This window comes from Physeter macrocephalus, chromosome 20 (assembly GCF_002837175.3).
Source record: "Physeter macrocephalus isolate SW-GA chromosome 20, ASM283717v5, whole genome shotgun sequence".
Taxonomy (NCBI): domain Eukaryota; kingdom Metazoa; phylum Chordata; class Mammalia; order Artiodactyla; family Physeteridae; genus Physeter; species Physeter macrocephalus.
In genome coordinates this window covers 115,874,258-115,882,147 of record NC_041233.1, presented here as the reverse complement: position 1 = coordinate 115,882,147, position 7,890 = coordinate 115,874,258, and the positions used below count along the sequence as shown (strand labels likewise).

Here is a 7,890-nt window from a genome sequence, read left to right as displayed (position 1 = left end):
CATTTTCATAAACCCTGCAAGAGTCTCCAACTACCAATTGGTCAAATCTCAAGGATGAAGATGAAAAAACACTGGAAGCTTGCAGCAACAGTTACTATATCCAAATCTTGGAAAGTTTATAAACAGAATTATATGTCTAGAAACCTAACCCTGTATACTCTGTTTAAAAGACTCACGGAACAAAATATTTTGGTAAGCGGTTATAAGATTTAGCTTCCATATCTTTTTTTCTTTCTTTCTTTTTTGGAAGGGGGTTTTGACATTTGCCAACTGCTTGAGTGAAACAGACTCCATTATTAGAATTTCTAAAAATAAATTCTGTCCTCCGTACCCATACTGCTCAAAGCAGAAGTCTGAGGGGTGACCACCGGTGGCATACCCCAGGTACACTTCTTTGAGAGGAGGGATAAAGGTCACTCACTTACCTCCACACAGTCCAGGCTTCCTCCAGGGGTACCCTGCTCTGCAGGAATTTTATTCAATGAGTGTGAGAGAGAAACAGATCCAACAGGTGAGAGAGATCACATTGCAGCGCTTGTTTTGGCATTTTGCCAAAGTTTACGCAACTCCTTACGTGGTCAAGTTTCTATATTAACCTCCCCAGGAAGTGCCGTGGCAAAGAGCTGAACCAAGGTCCTGTGGCTCCACTTTGTCTACATTTCTACACCGTTTCCCAAGATATGAGCTCCCATTAGAAGATTTTTCAGAGGATGCTTTTTCGGGACTTTACCTTTTGAACTGAAAATGAGAATAACAGAAAAAATCGTATTGCCCACCACTGCAGCAGAAGAGAGTGTGCTGACGTGTCTGATTTTTCATCTAGAGGAATTGTAAAAAGTTCTGAATAAATCCAATGATTGTATCCTAAAGAAGCATGGAGTCCACCCAGAGAACTGTCTGGAAGTCCATGACATGTACATTATAAAGTAAGTACTGGTTTATATGTTCATGTTTGAATTTTTAATATATTGGCTATTTTTTAAGTGGAGAATAGCTATCTGTTAACTTGTGGAAGTGTAAATGGGGTTTGGTGGTTTGAAAAAAAAATTTAAACCAAAGTTTCACACGCTCTTTTATCTTCATTCCAGAGCCAACAACTAATTGCTTTTTAAAAAAAGCATACTGTAAGAAAAGGAGCACTGGACTGGGAATTGAAAGCCAGGTTTTTAATCCTGACTTTTCTGGTTTGTCCTTGAGCAAATCACCAAAATCTTCTGAGTCTCAACTTAATCTGTGAAGGGAAGGAGTTGAATTAAATTGTGCAGGATGTCCAACTCTGAAGTTACAAACTTTGTACTAAACTACATACAGAGTGGGGGCGGGGGGAAACATTTTAAAGAACTTCAGGGAAGCCCCATTCCTGTGATTAGTGACCCCATTAAGAGGAAATATTAATCTTTTAAAAATGTTTCATATAAGAAGTTGTAAATGAAAAATCTGTCTCCCTTATACTGTAATTCTAATTCTTAAATTCTAACTAATTTAGATAACTCAAAGCAACATTTTTCCTGATTTCTTCATACCAAAGGTGGTCACACATGCAGACGTTGGAAATTTTCTTTCAACTGCTGGAAAAGTAAGTATCTTAAAAAAAACAAAACCAAGCAACTTTCACAAGAAAGCAAATATTGAGATTTCCTGTGCACTGCTTCCAAACCTCAGTCGGAGGCACATATACTGTATTTCATCCAGGCAAGGCTGTTGAAGCAGAAATTGACTTCTGATACTGTTTCCATCTGGGATTCTGATGACAGGATTTGATTAGAAACTGGGCCTGTACCGTCGGGATCTGGCATCTACATGTTCGTAAGTAAAGAAGTCAAAATACTCAGTGCTGCCCATGGACTGAACAGAGACAACCGTAACTCTTTTAATAGAAATGATTGTGAGACACCATCGACAACTTTTTTTTAAGTCTCTGAAGGCTAGGTTTTTTAAAAAAATTAATTAATTAATTTATAATTCTTTTTTTAAAAAATTTCATTCAGGTGTATGGCAAAGTGATTCAGTTATACATATATATATTTTTTAAAAATTATTTTCCCCTATAGATTATTACAAAGTATTGAGGCTAGTTCCCTGAGCTATACAGTAGCTCCTTGTCGGTTATCTATTTTACGTATAGTAGTGTGTATCTGTTAATCCCAAAAATCCACCAAATAATGACTAGCTGGATAAGAAAGAATTTGAAACTGTCTCAATCAGAAATAATTAATTTTACAAATAAAATTTATAGTTTTAAAAGAAGAAAACATTTATATTCACCACACACTGCCTTATATGACTTCATAACAATATTTATAGTGTTTTGTTAATGTCATGGAATTTTTTTCATCATTTTAAGGCAGTTGCACATATTCTTAATCTTTTGAAAAATTATTTTTCCTTATATTTAAATGTTTATATTTAAATTCAGTAGAAGTTCTTTTTTGAGAATATAATTACACCTCCACCATGTAGCTGAACTATGTAGCTGACTTGTTCATTCCGTTTTTAAAAATACAAATTGTCTTCAGTTTGAGAGTCATATTTTGAGACACTTGCCATCAATATTTCACAGCACCCTTCCCAATGTGTAAAAAACTGTATGGTCTAACACGCCCCATTCTTTATATTTCATATTTCCTTTCTATGACAGCTTTTTTCAAGGCACTACTTCGTTCTCCCGATGTCCTGCTCAGCTTAAACAGTGAGTTTTAGCCCCTGATTATTTCTCTCCTCATTCCCATCCTCTGCTGTTTCTACTCCACAATATTTTTGGCAATTGTTGCTCAATGATATGGCATCACAGGAAGGAGACAGCATGCAGGCATCAGACAGGACTCGGGCGGGTCGTTTCCAACATCACTACCTTCCTCCGATTCTATCCCAGGCTTTGGACTGATGGACTGTTGGCCCACTGTAAGATAGTCTCTCTTAATTTTGACGTTTGTGAAGCTCCTGTTCCTCCTGGAGCATACAGTGAATCGAGAGAGGGTCACAGACTAGCATTTGCTAATAAGAGGGAGGAAAACAGAAGGGAGGAAGGAGATGAAGCAAAGATGAAAACAGGAAGGAGGGACAGGAAAAAATGAGGAGGGTCAGAAAGGAAAATAGAACAGAAAAAGCAGACACACACAAATTTTAAGAAAAGAATGAAGACGCTGAATGACCTTTCAGGAAGCGGATGGAGAAGGAAGTGGCAAATTCTTAAAACGCAGAGGAGAAATCTCTGCAGTTCGTGAACAAGCATGGCAGAAGTGAAATCTGCTGAATAGTTCTTGAGTTGGGTTACGGTATTTGCCAAGTAAATGGGATGAATACCATGATGGTTATTTGAAAATAATGGTAAAAGTCTGAGGTAAAACACTTGAAATACATTTGGCAGGAAATAACTTCCATCTCTACTTGTGGGCATGGACACTGAAAGTCACATCATTCACCATCGTTCATATCATGGTGAGGTGCTTTCGAGAAGATCACGAGGAGACAGAAAGCATCTCTTCATCTCCAGATTTAAAGTAGATGGTTTTGCATGTAACATCAGATCACATGAGAATTTCGTTGTGATTTTTTGTCTAACAAGTTATATGACAGGTTTGTGCTGTGTGTGAGGAAAGGACAAGTTCTGTTGCCCCTGTTGCTTGTGGGTGGGCAGTGACGGGGCTGGCAGGAAAGAGAAGTCTTTCTTCATCCGTATTGTGCGGGTAAGGACCCACATCCTCTGTGCTCTGGGGGACCTCGAGCTTCAAGAGGCTGAGGGGTCCTGGAGGTTGCAGAGTTCTCTTGAACAATCCAGTCTCTTCTCTGCCTCTGACATAATTCCCGGAATTTGAGTTAGACCTAGAAGGAGTTATTAGCAATTCTAAAAGTCGACCTTTCATCTTCAGGAGTGAGAACTGTTAAAGGTGTCTCCTGAGACAGACAGTGGAGAAGCAGAGTCCATACGAAAACACAGGGCAGGTGATCGTTAGTGTAATGTTTGTCTCACATCTGCAATGACAATCAATGTGTGTTCCACAAAGTTCTAGGCTGACACCAGACCCCCAGTCCTCATTCCACAGAGCAGGCCTACTTTTATCTGTTTTATGCCAAGATATTGGGGGGGGGGTGGATTTTATTTTAATAAACGGTCTTGAAAATTCTTTTTTTAAATTACTGCTCTGACATAGGACATTTACGTTATTGAATTACGTTAATAACCTCTTGCTCTCTGCAAAAGCCATCGCCGCCCAGCTGAGCAGCTATTCCTGAAGTTTTGGCCAAAACCCTGTAGCACTGAAAAGCCTCTCCTTGACCAGGGAACCAAATATGCTGACACCAAGCAAGGCCACTGTGCTCTTATCAGGAGAGGGGAAGAGTTCTTAACCCCCCGTGCAAAGTGCCCCAGCCCGAATACTGCTTACAACAGAGAATTTATTAGAAAAACTAGGTAGGCTTTAATTCAGGTTTTTAAAAATGTACACTTATTGGACAGCCTTTGACCAAAGCACAAACATAAATCAACATAAGCTGGGCTGGAGCATCCTCTGGGTTGGATTTATAATCAGCCCCTTCCCTTGCCACGAGGCGTTACTCTTGGACCAGATCCATATGCCTTGATTCTCTCTTTGCTTTTGAAGAGTTGTCTTACCAAGGACTTTGAATCTGCAAACAAATAGGAGCCTCCCTCATCTGGACACGCCTAATTTTTGTCAGAAGGCTGGTGTGAACTCAGCTCATTTGTAAACACGCTTTGCCCTCTCTTAATCTGGTCAGCTGCCATAACAGAATACCACAGACTGGTTGGCTTGAACAGCAGAAATTTATTTTCTCACAGTTCTGTAGGCTGGAAGTCCAGTGTCAGGGGGCCAGCAGGGCCCCTTGATCCTGAAATCAGGATTTCTAGTTTCTAGTGAAATCTCTCTTCTTGGCTTAAAACAGCCACCATGCGTCCTGTGTTCCCATGAGGTCTTTCCTCTGGGCACCCGTGGAGGGAACAGACTCTGGTGTCTCTTCCTCTTCTTAAAAGGACACCAGCCCCATCAGATCAGAGCTCCACCCTCATGACCTCATTTAACCTTGAATACCTCCATAATAGCCCTATTTCCTAATGCAATAACACTGGGGCTTGGTGCTTTGACCAAGGAATTTGGAGGGGACACAGTTCAGTCCATAGCAGTCCCTCTTGCAAATTTTAACTGGCAAGAAAAAGTTGAATATGAATCCAAACTTTTGGCACCGAAGAAAGTTATTTTAAGGCAGTTGGAGTACCTGAAGAGTGCTTGGAGCTGGTGTGAGAGCCAAGTAAAGGAGATCCGCAGAGAAAATAATTCAAGAACATTCAAGTTATACCTGAAACTCCACCTGAGTTTTTGAAAAATAGCACAACTGAGCTGTAAGTAAAAATAATTAAATAACTGTGTAAATAAACTGGGTTTCGCTTCCAACGTGGGTCTTAGATTGATCTGCCTCTATAGTTGATAACATCAAGATACCTTGTATTGTAATTGTGTTGAACAACTCCCTGCTGCTTTCATGAATCTCCATGCATTCTTTCTTTTTTTTTTTTTTTTTTTTTTTTTTTTTTTTTTTGCGGTACCCGGGCCTCTCACTGTTGTGGCCTCTCCCGTTGCGGAGCACAGGCTCCGGACGCGCAGGCTCAGCGGCCATGGCTCACAGGCCCAGCTGCTCCGCCGCATGTGGGATCCTCCCAGACTGGGGCACGAACCCGCGTCCCCTGCATCGGCAGGTGGACTCTCAACCACTACACCACCAGGGAAGCCCTCCATGCATTCTTAATTTGTTAGAAGGAAATCTGGAAAAAACTGGCAAATCTAGAAATGATTTTTCCCAGCAAGATACAAAACTTAAGAGACTCTCAGGATTCAGCCAAGTATCAAATTTTAGAATCTGAATTTATCACCACTTATATAACAAAACAATGTTGTAATACATTCAATACATTCAATATGATTGAATACATTCAATCACACATTTTGTCAAGTTAGGTCGTGAAACTTTGTACTTTAAATATATCAATTCCAACCCTTTCCTCTTTAATATGTAAAAGAGTTTACTGGAGGCTAGCTTTGAGAGATCAAGATAAATGTTCTGAGAAAGGGTCCTTTTTAATTAAAAAAAAAAAAGTGGGTTCTTTTTGTAAAACAGACAAAGAAAAAGGAAACAAATGACAAGAAATAATTTAAAGGCATCTGAATATTAATGGCATTACACTGGAAACAAATTTTGTGTTCAAATGTCTACTTGATTAAGCATTTCCCATATCATTTAGATAGGAATTTCCTTCACTTTTAATAAAATGCACTTTAGTCATAAACCTTAGAAATTCAGTTTAGATCAGCACTCCTCAAACATTAACTATGAGAGAATTCTTACTGCATTGTTAAAGGGAACATGATCTGGAAAATGTCACTGAGAAATGCATAATATTCCTGTGCTTGAAATTGAACAAAGCAGGCAAAACTGTGTCCTTAATGTATAACGTGCTTATAAGATTAGACATAACTATTAAACAGCTGTTGGAGAAAAAAAATACCGTAACTCAGAAATAGCTATGTTGGGAATTCTCATCCATTTCTAGCAGATTTGAATTTAATTTTTTACTCCTTCCTTCTTCAAAAGAAAATAAATTTATAGAGATCTATTGAAATCCCAAGTACCTTTTCTAAAAGATGATCAATAGAAGTCTCAATCAAGGTGATTCAAAGCATAGTTTGTTGAAAAGGGTGAAAGGTTAAAGTGTACAATTATGAGGGCTTGGAGGAGGGGAGGTAATAATTTTAAAATAAAACTATAAAAATCACCAGACCAAAGAGTGTGGGCATATATAAATTTAAAATACTAATAGGCAAATTAAAAGGTAAAACAGGAATCTATTATAATGTTAATAAAAAATATAGACCATCCTCCATGTACTACAAATCTCAAGAAAACCTAAACGTTATCAGTAAGATTCAACTTTCATCTCTAGGCAGGAAACACAAGAGAAGGAAAAGACCTACAATAACAAACCAAAACAATTAAGATAATGGTAATAGGAACATACATATCGATAACTACCTTAGATGTAAATGAATTAAATTTTCCAACCAAAAGACATAGATTGGCTGAATGGATACAAAAACAAGACCCATATATATGCTGTCTACAAGGGATCCAATTCAGACCTAGGGATACATACAGACTGAAAGTGAGGGGATGGAAAAAGATACTCCATGCAAATGGAAATCAGAAGAAAGCTGGAGTAGCAAATCTCATATCAGACAAAATAGACTGTAAAATAAAAGACTATTACAAGAGACAAAGAAGGACACTACATAATGATCAAGGGATCACTCCAAGAAGATATAAAAATTGTAAATATTTAGGCACCCAACAAAGGAGCACCTCAATAAATAAGGCAAATGCTAACAGCCAAAAAAGGGGAAATCGACAGTAACACAATCATAGTAGGGGACTTTAACACCCCACTTTCACCAATGGACAGATCATCCAAATTGAAAATAAATAAGGAAACACATGCTTTAAATGATACATTAACAAGATGGACTTCATTGATATTTATAGGACATTCCATCCAAAAACAACAGAATACACTTTCTCCTCAAGACACGATGATCCAAAACCTATGGGATGCAATAAAAGCAGTTCTAAGAGAGAAGTTTATAGCAATACAATCCTACCTCAAGAAACAAGAAACATCTTAAATAAAAACCTAAACTTACACCTAAAGAAATTAGAGAGAGAAGAACAAAAAGACCCCAAAGTTAGCGAAGGAAAAAAAATCATAAAGATCAGATCAGAAATAAATGAAAAGAAATGAAGGACACAATAGTAAAGATCAATAAAACTAAACCCTGGTTCTTTGAGAAGATAAACAGAATTGATAAACCATTAGCCAGACTCATC

The 7,890-nt window shown here is 38.2% G+C and overlaps 1 long non-coding RNA gene across 1 annotated transcript; it reads left to right on the top strand.

Annotated features, from left to right (window-relative positions):
- The first annotated feature begins 1,479 nt into the window (after positions 1–1,479).
- On the top strand, positions 1,480–5,495 carry LOC114484596 (uncharacterized). The gene is made up of 3 exons (XR_003677711.2): positions 1,480–1,576; positions 1,693–1,806; positions 2,639–5,495. It is a non-coding gene; the product is annotated as an uncharacterized lncRNA (long non-coding RNA).
- Positions 5,496–7,890: the final 2,395 nt, after the last annotated feature.